This window comes from Lagenorhynchus albirostris, chromosome 2 (genome assembly GCF_949774975.1).
Source record: "Lagenorhynchus albirostris chromosome 2, mLagAlb1.1, whole genome shotgun sequence".
Taxonomy (NCBI): Eukaryota; Metazoa; Chordata; class Mammalia; order Artiodactyla; family Delphinidae; genus Lagenorhynchus; species Lagenorhynchus albirostris.
This window is the reverse complement of record NC_083096.1, coordinates 77325498-77343942: the sequence shown is the minus strand read 5'-3', so window position 1 is coordinate 77343942 and position 18445 is coordinate 77325498. Positions and strand designations below refer to the sequence as shown.

The following is an 18445-nucleotide window of genomic DNA, read 5'->3' as shown; positions in this document are numbered from 1 at the left end:
GCTTGGACTGGAGGGTGGGGGCGGTAGAACTCCAGGTACGTTGAGATTGGCCAGGGACTCTTACCTTTCGCTAGGTGGGGATAGGGCTGTCTGCTTGGGGGTCACCTCTCTGCTGAAAGAGGATTTGTCCTCTTTCCCCCCATGGAGGGTCTCCTGCTCCCCACCCCCCGTCGGCCAACCGATAGCTTCCTGAGACGTGTTGTTGGTTTTGCTTCCGTCTCCAGCCTTCAAGCCCGGGGCAAGTGGATGGAGGGGATGCCAGAACCTGGGCTGAGAAGGGGAGGGAAGTGACTTACGCGAGAGCTTCTGGACGGAGTGAGAGTGGAGGAAAGAGGAGTGCTCACCCGTCTGCTCCAGTGCTAACCGATCTGCCCAGCTCCCCTCACTGCCTTGGCTCCCAGTACCTGGTCTCCTCCCCACCCCAGCAGACTGTATGATTCTTCCTCTCCAGAGGCAGAGGAGGGTAACTTGTGGCTGAGTGTTTCTAGGTCTGCTGGGGAACTTAACCCAGAATGGGTGTGTATTATTTCATCAATTTCTAAGCTATTGTGGGGGGGAGTGAAATGAGAGACAAGGTGATGGGGCGTTTGTATGCCTCCCTTTCCCCCACTCCACTCCGATTCTGATTCCCTTCCCCTCTTCCTCTCAGCATGCCCTTGAGATAGAGCTAACCCATGTGCACCTGAATTATGGCTCTTCAAAGAATATTTGTTGACTAGTTTCTCATTTCAAGTTTAGGGTATACATGATCACTTAATTCTGTTCACAGTCCCCTCTCTGTTTCTGCCCAGGCTGTGAGAGTTTCCACCACATTACAATTCAGGTTTTGCTACTGCCCAACCCCAGTACCTCCATGCCTCATCTTCAGTAGATAGAAAAAATCCATCCTCTATCGTGTCAGCCCCAAGTCCTACTCCATGAGCTTGCTCACTGTTTTGGGATGGTTGAGGCAGGGAACGGGGTATGAGGAAAATAAAGGAGAGGGGTGTTTGCACTTCTTTTTGCTTGCTGTAGAAAAGAGATCCAGAAAAGTCTTAAGTCTAAGGCATTGGCAGTGTTGAGAATGAATTGACACTCTCTTCCATCCCTTGATGTTTTGCTGCTTGTCTGGCGGGGGAAAATAGTGGATTGAAGAATAGCAAGGAATTCAGACAATCTCCAGCCATAGATTAGTTTGAAGCTTATCGAGACCTCTAGAATGAGGGGGAGACAGAAATTCCCTTTTATTCTTTCTTTCTAGGCTGGGCTTGAGAGTTATTTGACTTCAAAGGTGGGAATGACATAACTATTGCTGAGATCTGGTGTTAAGAGACATTCCTGAGCTCTTAAGGAAGGGGAGGAGATTGTAAACAATCGATCAGTCAGGAGACAAGCTTTTTCCTGGATTCCTCTCCTCTGAGCCATCCTGCAGATAGAATTTATGGCTCTGGACAGTCTCCAGGAACCTCTTGTATATTCACACCATTGAAGGAGTGCTCAGTGCATGTGTAAAGTGAGTGAGTGAATAAATAAACGAACAAATGTTTCTTCTGGTGTCTGCAGCGTAGACAGTTTAACTGTCTGGTGTGTCCTAGTGAATGTCAGGACCCTTGGACTGTGTTGGTATTTCTCCACCAGCCAGGCCATATGCCTCAGTGCACTGCACATGGACATGGAAATATGGCTAATGCATTCTCTGGGTTGCTTTTATTGTTGGAGGTAGATGTGGCAGGTACAGGGAGCCAGTGTTTTTTTTTTCAAACTGCTGATCATAATCGCATAATCACTGAGATCAACTTAGTGGGTCAGAAGCAGCGTTAAAAAAGAAATAGATGTGCTCAGAGCAGGAAGCCGGAAGAAATGGTTCCTATGTTTACAACACACCCAACAGGAATCATTGTAACAAGGGGCTCAAAACTTGTGGCCTTCCTATAAATAAATACCCTACAGGTGTCCCCCTGTACCTCTACTGGGCAGGACCAGTGGGAAGGGCTCAATATTAGACGAAAAGTTGCAGTATTAGAAGAGTTTGCCTTTTTTAAAAATTTTATTTAATTTTTTATTTTTGGCTGCGTTGGGTCCTCGTTGCTGCGCGTGGGCTTTCCTTTTAGTTATGATGAGCAGGGGCTACTCTTCATTGCCACGCACAGGCCCCTCATTGTGGTGGCCTCTCTCATCTTGGACCACAGGCTCTAGGTGCGTGGGCTATAGAGCGCAGGCTCAGCAGTTGTGGCGCACGGGCCCAGCTGCTCCGCAGCATGGGGGATCCTCCCGGACCAGGGCTCGAACCCGTGTCCCCTGCATTGGCAGGCAGACTCCCAACCACTGCGCCACCAGGGAAGCCCCGAGTTTGCCTTTTAGATCCTGTCTAGTCCATGCATGGGTGGGCCATGAGTGGTCTTATAGGCATAAAGGCTTTGAACTCTCTTTTCAAAAAGGAAGAAAGAGATTCCAGCTATATGCCATTCTGGAAAAGGTAAAACTATGGCGACAGTAATGAGATCAATGGATGCCAGGAGTCTGGGGGGAGAGGGGAGATGAATATACAGAATACAGAAGTTTTTTAGGGCAGTGAAAATGCTTTGTATGATATTATAACGATGGATATATGTCATTATACCTTTGTCCAAACCCATAGAACGTGCAGCACCATTCACTTCGTTAGAGTGAACCCTAAGGTGATCTGTGGATGTTGGGTAATTACAATGTATCAATGTATGTTCATCTTTGGTTAAAAAGTACCATTCTGGTGAATGATATTGATAATGGCTATGCATGTGTGTGGGGAGGTATATGAGAAATTTCTGTACCTTTCTGCTAATTTTGTTGTAAACCTAAAACTGCTCTAAAAACAATAAAGTCTTAAAAAAAAGGAATAGAATTAACACTCTCAGAGTGTTAGGGTAGACATTTTGGCAAAACTTTTGTTTCAGTTATGTCTGTGTATACATATTATATATATGTGTGTGTGTGTGTTTATTTGATTGTGATGTAAAATGTATTTTTTAGGTCAAAAAAGTTTGCAAACCACTGTAGTGAGTTACACTGGCAAATAAAAGCACAGATAAACCTCAAACTCATTTTTTTTAGACATTCCCATTTAAGTTCCCTTATTATAAGCAATAGAGAGTGGCTCCAGCTAACTTAAGCAAAAGAGGAATTTATTAGACGGAAATGGGCAACACAGAGGATTTAAGGGAGAGCTTAAAAAGTCCGAACCAAGGGAGTCCTGGGGCCTGGGTAAGTGGAAGGTACTAATGGAGGGCTTCTGCTTCTGGGTGAAGTGTTTCCAGCTGTTTTAGGTCTTTTTGCCATTCTGCTCAAGATTCCAAGAAGGTGTCACTGGCCCCTTCTCCCCCTTGGCCAGGGCATGTTGGGGTTCCTTGATTGACAGGCCCACCGGATTGCCCAGTGAAGGAGGGAGATTCTCCAAAGCCAAACCCAAGTGCTGTTATCAGTGGAGGAGGATGGAAACTGTGGCAAGAGCAACAGTAGACTTTGATTGGTATGATCTCTGATTTTCTTTCTTTTTCCTTTTTAATCATTTTTTATCAAAGGAATACATGTGTATGATTTTAAAAAGATCTATTAATATCAAAAGGCCTTTAAAAGAAAATTGTAAGCAGTTCCCTACCCAAGGCCTGCCCCATGGAAGTTACCACTTTTAACTCTTTTAGCTCTTTCTAGTGTTTACTGCCATGTTTCTAAATAGTATGCTTATGATTTATCAGTTTTAGACATCATTGACCTCCTATTGTAGGAATTATAGGAAGGTTTATACTCCCACTCCTTACATGCTCCCTTTTCCTTCTCTCATCTTCCCAAAGAAATTATATCACAATTTTTTTTTTTTTGCGGTATGTGGGCCTCTCACTGTTGTGGCCTCTCCCGTTGCGGACCACAGGCTCTGGACGTGCAGGCTCAGTGGCCATGGCTCACGGGCCCAGCCGCTCCGCAGCATGTGGGGTCTTCCCGGACCGGCGCATGAACCCGTGTCCCCTGCATCGGCAGGCAGACTCTCAACCACTGCGCCACCAGGGAAGCCCCACAAATTTTTTTATATCATTATTGGAGTATAATTGCTTTACAATGGTGTGTTAGTTTCTGCTTTATAACAAAGTGAATCAGCTATACATATATATATATCCCCATATCTCCTCCCTCTTGAGTCTCCCTCCCACCCTCCCTATCCCACCCCTCTAGTTGGTCACAAAGCACCGAGCTGATCTCCCTGTGCTATGCGGCGGCTTCCCACTAGCTATCTATTTTACATTTGGTAGTGTATATATGTCAATGCTATTCTCTCACTTTATCCCAGCTTCCCCTTTCCCCGTGTCCTTAAGTCCGTTCTCTATGTCTGCATCTTTATTACTTCCCTGCCACTAGGTTCATCAGTACCGTTATTTTAGATTCCATATATGTGCGTTAGCATGCGGTATTTGTTTTTCTCTTTCTGACTTACTTCACTCTGTATGGACTCTAGGTCCATCCACCTCATTACAAATAACTCAGTTTTATTCCTTTTTATGGCTGAGTAATATTCCATTCTATATATATGCCACATCTTCTTTATCCATTCATCTGTCAATGGACATTTAGGTTGCTTCCATGTCCTGGCTATTGTAAATGGTGCTGCAATGAACATTGGGGTACATTTATCTTTTTGAATTACGGTTTTCTCAGGGCATATGCCCAGTAGTGTGATTGGCTGGGTCATATGGTAGCTCTGTTTTTAGTTTTTTAAGGAACCTCCATACTGTTCTCCATAGTGGCTGTAGCAATTTACATTCCCACCCACAGTGCAGGAGGGTTCCCTTTTCTCCATACCGTCTCCAGCATTTATCGTTTATAAATTTTTTGATGATGGCCATTCTGACCAGTGTGAGGTGATACCTCATTGTGGTTTTGATTTGCATTTCTCTAGTGATTAGTGATGTTGAGCATCTTTTCATGTGTTTGTTGGTAATCTGTATGTCTGCTTCGGAGAAATGTCTGTTTAGGTCTTCTGCCCATTTTTGGTATATCACAATTTTTGACTAAACTATGATTCTATTAATAACATTGTGGTTAAGAGCCTAGTTCTGGGAATCTGACCCAGTGGACTAGAGTCAGGGCTTCAGCGTTTGCTTTGCCCAAGATCACTTTGGTAAATTACTTTATCTCTTGTCTCAGTTTCCTCCTCCTTAAAATGGGGATAATAATTGCACCCTTCTCATAAGGTTGTTGTGAAGAATGCATATGAACCATTAAGCACAATGCCTGGCACACGGTAGGTGCTCAGATGTTAGTTGTTATTTTCTGTTACTTACTGGCTAGTGTTTTATCTTCTCCCGGTCAAGGGATGGAGAAAGAGTCTGGGAACTCTGTGGTCTGGTCAAGGTTTGCTCCTTCTCATTATGTTGATGTTTGCTCTTACATGTTCCTTTCCCCTTTCCTCTACCAGTGGAGGGTCTTGAGGATTAGAAGACACCTATAGGTAGACCCAGAGTGAAGACCTGCGTAACCTTCGCTAGTCCCAACTCAGCCAGGACTGTCTTAGAGTGATATAGTCAGGGTTCATATTTTAGCATCCCACTCTGGGCTCCTTTCCTCCTCCTCCTTTTTCAGAAATCATGGCCAAGGCAGCTGGTATCCCATGATGCACTGGACTCTGATAAAGTGATTCCCTTTAAGTATCCTATCAGTGTTACCCTTCCTTAGAATATTTGCTCTCCCCTCCCCCACCCACCACCAGTCCTCTCTACATTTTTTTATGTTGGTCAGTCTAGGCCAGAGAGGTTCTCTCAATGCCTGAGTGGATTTGAAATTTTATATCAGTTGCAGTCTGAACCTTTGTCTTTACCCTGGAATAGGTGTCATTCCTTTAGGACCTCAGAAGCTGCATTAGTTACATACCAAGTCTTTCCTGAGACCAAGTCTTTCCTGAGCCCGACTCTTTTTTTTTTAAACTAAAGCTGTAATTTACTGAACGCTTACTATAGGCCTCATTTTCTTTTTATAACAGCTTTATTGAGATATAATTCACATACTGTACATATCACCCATTTAAAGTATACAGTTCATTGGTTTTTAGTATATTCACAGTTGTATAGTCATCAGCACAACTGATTTTAGAATACTTTCATCACCCCATAAAGAAATCCTGACCCATTAGCAGTCACTCCCTGTTTTCTTCCAACACCCCCCCAATCCCATCAGTCTCTTTCTCTATGATTTGCTTATTCTAGATATTTTATCTAAAAGTAATCATATAACATGTGATCCTTTGTGACTGGCTTCCTTCAATTAGCATGTTTTTAAGGTTGATCCATGTTGTAACATGAATCAGTATTTCATTACTTCTTATGGCTGAATAATATTCCGTTGTATGGATATATTATGACATGTTCATCGTGAATAAATGTGAGTGGACTTTAGGGTTGTTTCTTCTTTTTTTTTTTTAACTTATTGGAGTATAGTTGATTTACAATGTTGTGTTAGTTTCAGGTGTACAGCAAAGTGAATCAGTTATACATATATGTATATCCACTCTTTAGATTCTTTTCCCATGTAGCCCATTACAGAGTATTGAGTAGAGTTCCCTATGCTAGACAGTAGGTCCTTATTAGTGGGTGGTTTCTTCTTTTTGTCTATTGTGCATAATGCTGCTATGAACATTTGTTTACAAGTTTTTATGTGGATTTACATTTTACTTTCTCTTGGAAAGAAATACCTAGGATTGGAATTGCTGGGTGAGAATATTTGCGTTTTAAAAGGGGATTCATCTGGAGTCATTGATGCTTACTCCAAAGGAATGAATGAATTCTAAAATGGTGGAAGCCCTGGCTCTGTGACACCTGGGTGGGGAAGAAACTCCTGGGCAGAGGAACCATTCAAGTTTGGTGACTGCCTGTTCCTTCCACTCATGAGACCTGCCTCAAGCTCAGCCCATAAATTCCTCCTCACTCCACTCCATCTCCCCCATTCATTGCCAAGTTCTCACCTTCAGGAGCACTACAGCTGATGTCTCCAAGCCTGCCAGGAATTTGGGGAATCCTGGGCTCTGTGGGAGGATCTGGGTGAGGAGGCTTACCCAGTCACCAGGCTTTGGGCGCCAAAGTTTGCCCATATTTCTCCCGGGTGGGAGTAGTGGGGCGGTGTGTGCACGCAGATGGTTTTGGTTCCACACACGCGTGCTCAGAGCAGGTGGGACAGGTTTCCTCGCTTGCTGGTAATTGTGGTATGTGCCTCTTTGGGTCATGATGCAGAGTCTTGTGAAACACCTTTGTCTCCTAGGGGTGGGGATGTTTAGTTGAGGGAACAGGTATGCGCCAGGGAGGCTGCTGGCCCAGATTTAAGCCTAGCCAGCAGGGGCAGGAAGAGGAGAAGAAAATACAGGGGAAAGAAGAGGAAATGGTCTTCTAGGGCCTGGAGGCAAAGAAGCAAAAATCACAAAGCAAGGTAATCAGAGACTAGAGAGGGGAGAGGGTGCTGGGGACCTGGGAATTCCAGGCTGGCTGGGCACTAGGTGGGTTTCGTGAAGGGAGATTGGCTGAGCAAAAGGGTGTCTTTCTCAGAGTGGAGAGTTCAGGAGCCCACCTCCCTCTATGTACACACTCTCACTTCCAGGCCCTGGTGTTTCCCTGTGCTAGGGATCCAGGGAATGAGAAAGGCTGCCCCATTTAGGGTGCCACCCTAAATCCCTTTTTCTCATTTCACCTCCCAGTCATCCTGGTCAGCCCTCTGCATAGAGCTTGTCCAGCCCATGCCTCTGGGCGGGTAGCCAGATAAAAAGCAAATACCTGTTCTGTTGGCTAATCTGTGGGGAGGAGCAGGACTGATTCTTTGTGCCATCCCCAACAAAGCACCATCTCTGACCTGGAGAGCCCTGCAAAAGGCAGGACCAAGGGTACCTGAGATCTGTGAGCTGAGTGGGTTAGCAGTCTCAGCCAGGAGAGGGTCATCCCCCAACCACTGCATCCGGCCTCTTTGACTTTATTGGGGCTTTCCTCATCCTGACCTCTTGGGAACCATTGTTTCGAGGTGCTGGCTATTCCCATTTCTCAGAAGGGGAAAATTGAGGTGGCTGCTGCTGTAGCAGCTTGAGAGACCATGTACATTCCCGGTGGGAACAGGGAACAGGGTTGAGGGACAAAGTGGTGGAAGAGTGGGTTATATAGGGAGAGGATAAATTAAGGATGCTGGTTTGCAGCTCAGGGGCAATCTTCCACTTCCCTTACTTCCTTCTCGGAGTCCCTTGATCCTCACCTGCCATCCAGTCCTCATGGCCCTCATAGCAGCCTGGGGAGTGGGAGCTGGGGAAACGTATTTTCCCATAGATCTTTCCCCTATTCACATGAGCCAGTGATGTGAGAACCTCCGGGGCCTCCCTGATATATCTCCGTATCGCTCCTCCTCAGCGTCTTGATCTCTAAGCCCTCAGCTCTGTGTTGACCCCCTCCCCACTCTGAGGAGTGAGTCACAGCTGCAGATTTGTTTGAACAGAGTGGAGAGGCTGCCTATAATTTGGAGTTGGCTGGGCTTCTCCCCAGGAATGTTTATGAGGTTAGAGACTGCTTACCTTGTGATTAGCTCTGCTCCTTTTTCCTTAGAGAAGATGGCTCCCCTTCCTATCTTGCCGTTCAGAGAGCACCCAGTGGGGACCACCCTGCTAGACATCTTGGGGTATTCCTAAAGCTCCCTGGAGCCTGCTCGCAGCCTCGGGGTCACTCCAGCCCCAGAAAACGACCAATGGCACCAAGCAGAGAGGGGCCTGGGTTTTCCTTCTTGGCTATGGTTTGGGGTCGTGGGGTGAAGTCTGTGGCCTTACAGACCGGATCCTCTGGTCCTAGAGGATGAGGTGCCAGAGAGAACCCTAGATTTAGTCACAGGCTTCTTTTAGACAGTTTGTCTCACCTACTCTCCTCCCTTGCGGTCTTTCCAGAGCTCCTTGGGAAAGTTAATGCTGCCTTACTTTTGTGAAGTGATTTATGGTTTGCAAAGCACTTTCACACTGTTCCTACACATCTACCTACCCTGCCTAAAGTGTAGGCAAGGTAGGTATTATTACCCCCATTCTGTAGATGGAAAATTGCCCGGAGAAATAAAATGATTTGCTCAAGGATTAGTAGGGGTCGGACTCAGATCCCACCTCTAAGTTTAGTACTTTTTCTTTCCTTCTCTTTATTTTATATATTTTATTATAGGAATGTCACACAGATACATTTTTGTTGCAGAAGTTTAAATCACTATAGAAGTATATGGACTGAAAGTCCCTGGACTCCCTTGACTTTCTCTAGCTTAGTGTATATGAATTCAGTGCTTTTCTGTTGTGCTTACTTTCAAGAATTGCCAACGTGGCATGGTGGGTAGGAGCACAGACTCTGGAGCCACAGGGCCTGGGTTTGAATCCTGGCTCTGCTCCTTACTAGTTATATGACCTTGGGCAAGATACTTAACTTCTGTGCCTCAGTTTTCTTGTCTATAAAATGGGAATTTATACCTACCATATAGTTGTGTCGTGAGGATTAAATGAGTTAATACATGTAAAGCACTTAGAACAGCGCCTAATAGGGCTCAGCATGTAGTAATTGCTTTATTTAGGAACCGGCAATTACCAATACTATGAACATATGTGTGTACTTAAATAAATAAGAAGTCACATTTTATGAATGAATTTGTGACTTGCTTTTTTTTCACTTAATATGTCTTGGAGGTCTTTTCCTGTCCATTTATAGAGGTTTATTTATCAGCAGTGTAGTATTTCATGGTGTGGATGTTACCATACTTGACTCACACACTCACTTACTCAAGAATATTTATGCTGTTTCCACGTCTTTAACTATTGTAAAGAGTATTGCAGTCAACAGTTTTACACACATATCTTTGGGCAAATGTGCATGGATTTTCATAGGCCATATTCGTAAAAGTTGAATTACTCAAAGGGTTTATAAAATATGCAAACTGTTTATTAATATCACCAAATTAGTTTCTAAAAATACTTTTATAATCTCCAACGATATACATGGGAGATTAGTCTTTTTCCCTGCATCCTCACCAACCCTAGGTATTATCAGTATCTTTAAAATTTGCCAGTCACTTGATCTAAAAATGATATTTCTCGACTTCCCTGGTGGTCCAGTGGTTAAGAATTTGCCTTCCAACGCAGGGAGCCGGGGTTCGATCCCTGGTTGGGGAACTAAGATCCCACATGCTGCTTAACTAAGCCGGTGCGCCACAACTACTGAGCCTGCACGCCACAATTAGAGAGCCTGAGCACTGCAACTATTGAGCCTGCGTGCTCTAGAGCCTGAGCGCCTCAACAAAGAGCCCACATGCTGCAACGAAGATCCCGCATGCTGCAACTACGACCCCATGCAGCCAAATAAATAAATATTTAAAAAAATAAAAATGATATTTCTGTAGGATTCACATGAAGTAACTCACTCGCTTTACTGAAAAGCAAGAAAGGATTCTTGTGTATATGTCAAGTTTTTTTCTTTTTCTTTTTTTTTTTTTTTTGGCCACACCGTGTGGCCTGTGGGGTCTTAGTTCCCTGATGACCAGGGATCGAACTGTGCCATGCGCCCTGCAGTGGAAGTACGGAGTCTTAAACCACTGGACCACCAGGGAAGTCCCTATATGGGAAGTTTTAAAGCAAAGCAATAAAATGGTCCTGGTGTACTGAACAACCAGGTTAAGAAACAGAACATTACCCATACTTTTGAAGCCCCCTGGGGTCCTTTCTGGATCATAACCCCTCTGCTTCTTCCATAGAATTTGTGAATTTTGTGTTTATTTTCTTGCTTTTTATTATGCTTTTACTGCATGCTCAAGTGATATCTTGCTTAGTTTGACACGTTTTGAACTTTGTATACATGGTATCTATATTCTACTGCTTACTTTTTTATATAACATTAATTTTGAGATTCCTTCATGTCAAAGCGTGTAGCTGTAGTTCATTGTACTAATATGCCATATTGCATTCATCCGTTTACTTGTCAGTGCACCATTTGGGTTGTTTCCAGTGTTTTGCCGTTGCAAGCAGTGCTGCTGTGAGCATACTTCTATGTGTCTCATCTTACACTTTTTAACTCAGAATTTAATGAAATTCCCCCCAAATGATAACTCATTATTATTTTCATTTGCATTTCCTTGATTACTGGTAAGGTTGAGCATCTTTCATATATTTATTAGCCACTTATATTTCTTCTTAGTGTTGCCTTTCTTGGTCTTTGCTCTTTTTTTTTTTTTTCTTGTTTTCCCCTTTTCATGTCTGCTTTTTTCCAGTATTCCCTACCGCCTCTCTAAACTGAGGAATCTAATGTTCTCAAAAGAAAGAGAATTGGGAAAATCCTGGACCACATTACCTGAAATTCACACAACATATATTCTTTGATATGCCCGCTCTAAGCAAGGCACTGTACTAAATAAGCCATCGAGGTCTTCAGAGAGCTTATGATTTTATTGGGGAGATGAATGAATAAGTAGTTATGAAGGAAGGGGACCAGTGTTACAGTGTAGGATATGTAGGGTGCAGTGGTTGCAGGAGCAGGCTCTGACTAAGGAGTGCTAGGGTCGGACCCTTAGAGCTGAGCCTTCAAGGTTGACTGGGAATTCTCCAAGGAGGCAAGGGAGGGAAGCGTATCCCTGGAGGAGAAAACGACATGTACACTTGTGGGGAGGTGGGAGTGTGTATTGCATTGGAAAACTCATCAACAGAAATAGAAATTTGGATTTGGATGCCTTCCTGCAATTGGATCAGGAACGTTTGGGATAGCTAATGTAGGGTACAGGTGGGGTACTGGTGGGAGTCAAGACATTATGTGATATACACTGTGATAGGTCTGATCATGCAGGGACTTTAATGCTACAATAAGGCGTTTTAAATTTTTTTGTTTGCTTTTTTTAAAAAAAGCATACATTTATGTATGTTAAACAATAACATACATACATAAAAGTGCATATATCATATATGTACAGTCAAGTAATTTTCACAAACTGGATGTATTTCTCTAACCATCACCCAGATCAAGAAGCACATCGTCAAGAAGCCCCCTCTTGTCCCCTTCTAGTCATTACCTACCCTCCACCCTCAAGGGTAACCACTGTCCTGACTTCTGAAGCATGTATTAGTTTTGCTTGCTTTTATACTTTTTAATACAAGTGGAATCATATAGTATACTTTTGTGTGTGACTTCTGTTGCTTAACATTTCTGTAAAGTTCATCCATGTTGCATATTCACTCTTTTTCATTGTTGTGCAGTGTTCTGTTGTATGACTGTATCACAGTTTATCCATTCTACTCCAAAAACATTTGGGTAATTTCTAGCTTTTGGCTATTATGAAAAATGCTACTATGAACATTCTAGTATATGTTTTTTATGGGGAAAGTATGTATGCATTTCTGTTGAGTAGATAACCAGGTGTGGAATTGCTGTGTTATAAGGTACGCATGTGTTCATCTTTGGTAGATACTTCCAAAGTGATTGTGATAATGAGCAAACCCACCATCCGTTCTGATTTTTCCACAGCCCCGGAAACTTGGTATTTTTTTTTTTTCATTTTAGTCATTCTGATGAGTAGTTTGTGGTTTCGCCTTATGGTTTTAGTTTCTAGTTCTTTGATGATGATGACTAATAAGGTGGAACCCTTTTCATATGTTTATTGGACATTTGGATATCCTCTTATGTAATGTATCTGTTGAAGTCTTTTGCCCATTTTTCTGTTGGGCACCACTCTGTCTCCCTCTCATGTTCCCTCCCTCCCCACTTTCTTTCTTTAATTATACTTTTTATTTTGAAATAATTTTAGATTTACAGAAAAGTTGCAAAGATAATACTCATATACTCTTCACCCAATTTCCCCCAATGTTAGCGTCTTAATAACCATGGTGCATTTGTCATAACTAAGACATTAATGTTGATACAATACTATTAACTAAATTATAGACTTTATTTGGATTTCACCAGCTTTTCCACTAATGTCCTTTTTCTGATCCAGGATTCAGTCCAGGATACCACATTGTTTTTTTGTCTTTTTGTTTTGTAGGAATTCTTAATGTATTCTGAATATCCTTTGTCAGATAGTCATAGAGTGAATATCTTCTACTCTGTGGGTTGTCATACTCTCTTAGTGGTGTCTTTTGATGAACAAAAGTTCAGAATTTTAATATAGTCCAATGTATCAGTTTTTTATGGGGAGGATTTTTTTTGTGCTGTGGTTAAGAAAAATTTTGCCTTTCCAAGGCCATGAACGTGTTCTCCTATAAAACCTTTACTGGGGCTTCCCTGGTGGCGCAGTGGTTGAGAGTCCACCTGCTGATGCAGGGGACGCGGGTTCGTGCCCTGGTCCGGGAAGATCCCACGTGCCGCGGAGCGGCTGGGCCCGTGAGCCATGGCCGTTGAGCCTGCGCGTCCGGAGCCTGTGCTCCACAACGGGAGAGGCCACAACAGTGAGAGGCCCGCGTACCGCGGAAAAAAAAAAAACAAAAAAACCCACCTTTATTGTTCTGCTTTTCACATGTACATCTATAATCCACTTGGAATTAATGTTTGTATATAGTGTGAAGTAGGAGTTAATATGCATCTTTTCCCATGACAAGGCATATTACTTTAACCTATAAGCATATGGAATATGCTTATGGAAAATATTTTAAAGAGGAGCATTATGTCAAATTTGAGGAACTGGCATTTTTGTATGTCTATTAGTCACTGTGTATTAGTCACTGTGTTCTCACTGTGTATTAGTCACTGTGTTCTCACTTAAATGTTGTACTATCCATCTTACCTAATACTAAACTAAGGCTGAGGGAGAATAAAATTAATACACACAACAAATAAAAGCTGGAGCCAGTGCTTGAGCCAAGGTCTAACTGTTCCAAATGCTATTCTTTTTCTGCAAAGAAGAGAGAAAATCAAGTTAGGCTTGAGGAGTAATGGACCAGGCAGTAAATCTGGTGGTGATCTAGGTACTGCTGTGTATCATGTCATTCTATCAAAATAAAATATATTTTCTAAAATAAAAAAGTAAATATATAAAAAATAAAATGCAAAAAGTTGATAGGAACCTATACTGGGGTGGGGGTAGGCTGAATAAATTAGTCTGATGTATTCGTGGAATACTAGTAGCCATTAAAAGCAAATTTTGAAGAATATTTATTTATTTTTAAAATGTTTATTATTTGGTTGTGCTGGGTCTTAGTTGTGGCAGGCAGGCTCATTAGATGTGGCACGTGGGCTCCTTATTTGTGGCCCAAGGGCTCCTTAGTTATGGTACACAGGCTCCTTAGTTGTAGCATTCAAACACTTAGTTACAGCATACATGTGGGATCTAGTTCCCTGATGAGGGATCGAACCCAGGCCCCCTGCATTGGGAGTGCAGAGTCTTAACCACTGTGCCACCAGAGAAGTCCCTGAAGAATGTTTAATGTGATGGAAATTCATGATGAAATATTAAAGGGGGAAAAAAGCAAGTATATAACTGTATATAGTAGTATGCCTTTCAAAAATATACATAGAAAAATTATAAGGAATACACTAACATTTTAATAGTGACTATTTTGGAGTAGTAGGATTATAATAATTATTTTTTAAAATAAATGTATTTATTTATTTTATTTATTTTTTGCTGCATTGTGTTCGTTGCTGTGCACAGGCTTTCTCTAGTTGCGGTGAGCTGGGGCTACTCTGTTGCGGTGCATGGGCTTTAGGTGCATGGGTTTCAGTAGCTGTGGCTCGCGGGCTCAGTAGTTGTGGCTCGCGGACTCTAGAGCGCAGGCTCAGTAGTTGTGGCTCACAGGGTCTAGGGTGCAGGCTCAGTAGTTGTGGCACACGGGCTTAATTACTCCACAGCCTGTGGGATCTTCCAGGACCAGGGATCGAACCCATGTCCCCTGTATTGGCAGGCGGATTCTTAACCACAGTGCCACCAGGGAAGTCCAGGATTGTAACTATTTTCATTATATTCTTTAATTTTTATCTCTGGAAGTATTACTCTTTTTATTTATTTATTTTTTTTTTGCGATATGCGGGCCTCTCACCGCTGTGGCCTCTCCCGCTGTGGAGCACAGGCTCCGGACGCGCAGGCTTAGCGGCCATGGCTCACGGACCCAGCCGCTCCACGGCATGTGGGATCCTCCCGGACCGGGGCACGAACCCGCGTCCCCTGCATCGGCAGGCGGACTCTCAACCACTGCGCCACCAGGGAAGCCCTGGAAGTATTACTTTAAAAAAAAAAAGACAGTTGTAGATTCACATGCAGTTAAAAGAAATAATAGAGATCTCTGTACCCTTTACTTAGCATTCCTCAGTGGTAACATATTGCAAAACCATAGTACACTGTCACAATCAGGATAGTGACATAAATACAGTCAAGGGACAAAATATTTCCATCACCACAAAGATACTTCAGGTTGCCCTTTTAGAGTCACACCCACTTCCTTCCCATCTCCATCTTCTCCTTAACTCCTGGCAACCCCTAATCTGTTCTCCATTTGTATAATTTTGCCATTTCAAGACTATTATCAATACATAAATGGAATCGTATAGTATGTAACTTTTTGTGATTGACTTCTTTCATTTAGCACAATTCTTTGGAAATTGTTGTTGCATGCATCAATAATTTGTTCCTTTTTATTGCTGAATGGTAAGCATTCCATGGTATGGCTGTACCACAGTTTGTTTAACCATTCACCTACTGAAGGGCATCTGGGTTGTTTCTAGTTTTGAGGTATTACAAATAAAGCTTCTATAAATATTAGTGTGCAAGTTTTTGTGTGAACATAAGTCTTCATTTCTTTTGGATAAATGCCCAGGAGTATAATTGCTGGGTCATATGGTAGTTGTATGTTTAGTTTTTAAAGAAATTGCAAACTATTTTTCAGAGTGGTTGTGTCACTTTGTATTTCCACAAGCAATGTGTGAGTGATCCAGTTTCTCTGCCTTCTTGCCAGCATTTGGTGTACTTTTTGTTTTAATCATTCTGATAGGTGTGTAGTGGTATCTCACTGTGGGTTTAATTTGCATTTCCCTAATGACTAATGATGCTGAACATTATTTTATATGCTTATTTGACATGTGTATATCTTCTTCAGTGAAATATCTTTTCATGTCTTTTACCCATGTTCTAACAAAATGTTAGAGAGTAAAATCTCTGTATTCATGAGAGATGTTGGTTTGTAGTCTGTTTATTTGTTTTTTTCTTTTTAAAATTGTCTTTGTCTGGTCTTGGTGCCACACAATAAGAATAGATTGATGAAATGAATTTGTTCCCTCCTCTTATTTTCTGGATGAGATTATGTAGAAATAGAATTGGTGTTAATTTTTTAAATATTTGGTAGAATTCTCAGTGGAGCCATCTGGGCCCGGATAGTTCTTGAGAATATTTTTTTTTGGCCTCGCCACACACTTGTGAGATCTCAGTTCCCCCACCAGGGATTGAACCTGGGCCACGGCAGTGAAAGCCTGGAATCCTAACCCCTAGGTCACCAGGGAACTCCCGAGAAGTTTTAAATTATGACTTTAATTTCCTTAATAGTTATAAGGCTATTCATATTACCCATGTCATATTAGATGAGCTGTGGTAGTTTGTATTTTTTGAAGAATTGATTCATTTTGTCTAAATTGTCGAATTTATGTTCATAGAGTTTTTCATAGTATTACCTTATACTTGCAATATGTGCAGGATCTGTAGAAATATCCTATTTCATTCCTGATATTGGTATTTATGTCTCTCTCTTTTATTCTTTGTCAGTCTTGCTAGAGGTTATGATTTGCATCGATCTTTTCAAAGAACTGCTCTTTGTTTCATTGATTTTTCTCTATTGTTGTTCTGTGTTAAAGTTTATTTATTCATGCTCTTATCTTTATTAATTCCTTCCTCCTGATTGCTTTGAGTTTGGTTCTTTTTCTAAATTCTTGTAGTGAGAGCTTAAATTATCTGATATTAATACAGCACTCCTGCATTCCTTTGATTAATATTTGCATGATATATCTTTTCCCATTCTTTTACTTCAACCAGCCTTCATTTTTATATTTAAAGTATGTTTCTTATAGACAGCATATAATGAGTCATTTTTTTTTAATCCATTCTGCCAATCTGTTTTTTATTTTATTTATTTATTTATTTTGGCCGTGGCCAGGTGGCTTGTGGGATCTTAGTTCCCCAACCAGGGATTGAATCCAGGCCCCCTGCAGTGGAAGTGTGGAGTCCTAACCACTGGACTGCCAGGGAATTCCAGCCAATCTGGTTTTTTTTGTTTTTGTTTTTGTTCTTGTTTTTGCGGTACATGGGCCTCTCACTGCTGCGGCCTCTCCCGTTGCGGAGCACAGGCTCCGGACGCGCAGGCTCAGCGGCCATGGACCACGGGCCCAGCCTCTCCATGGCATGTGGGATCCTCCTGGACCGGGGCACAAACCCGTGTCCCCTGCATCGGCAGGCAGACTCCCAACCACTGCGCCACCAGGGAAGCCCCAATCTGTTTTTTAATTGATGTATTTAGACCATGTACATTTAGTGTAATTATTGGTATGGTAAGTCTGCTATTTTATTTTTGTTTGTTGTTTGTTCTCTCTGTTCTTCATTTCTCTGTTTTCTTTTCCCTGCCTTTCTGTGGGTTACTTGAACACTTTTTAGGATTCAATTTTGATTCATTTATAGTGTTTCTGAGTGTTATTTCTTTGTATAGACTTTGTAGTGATTGCTCTAGTATTACCAGTTTAAGTGAGGTATAGAAACCTTGCCTTCCTTTACATTCCTTTACGCTCTCCCATTTATAATTAATTTAAATATTTCCTGTGTATGCATTTAGGATAACATCAGATGGGGTTATAATTTTTAGCTTCAATCATCAAACATAATTTAGAAAACTCAAGGAGAGAGGGAAAGCCAATTGGATTAACCCACGTTTTTGCTATCCATGTTGTTTCTGTCTTCCTAATGTTCCAAGATTCCTTTTTTATTGTTTCCTTTCTGTTTAGAGAACTTTCAAAGCCATTCTTTTAGTGTAGGTCTACTGGTAAGAAATTCTCTTAGTTTTCCTTTACCTGAGAATGTCTTGATTTCCCTCTCATTCCTGATGAATATTTTTCCTGGGAAAAAATTGATTGAGAGGTTTTTTTTTTTTCCCCAGCACTTGAAAAATAGTGTCCCATTTTCTTCTGGCCTTCATGGTTTCCGATGACAAATCTGTTGTTATTCAAAGTGCTTTCCCCCTGTAGGTAAGGTGTCATTTTTCTCTGGCTGCTTTCAAGATTTTTTCTTTGTCTTTAATTATCAGAAGTTTAATTACAATATATCTTGGCATGAATTTTGGGTTTATCATGTTTGCTGAGCTCCTTGAATCTGCAGATTCGTCTTTTGCCAAATTTGGGAAGCTTCAGCCATTATTTCCTTGAATACTTCTTCAACTTGTTCTCTTTCTTGTCTGCAACTGGAATTCTGATGACATGAACAGAGGAGATGACCTCTCAGGGCCCAAATCCAGCCT

At 42.0% G+C, this 18445-nt stretch overlaps 1 protein-coding gene and 1 pseudogene across 3 annotated transcripts in view; both read left to right on the top strand.

Moving 5' to 3' along the window:
- The window catches only part of TUFT1 (tuftelin 1), a 53007-nt gene that overhangs the window by 647 nt on the left and 33915 nt on the right, over positions 1-18445 (top strand). The window lies entirely within an intron of this gene.
- LOC132516621 (small nucleolar RNA SNORA11) lies at positions 1809-1931 on the top strand (annotated as a pseudogene).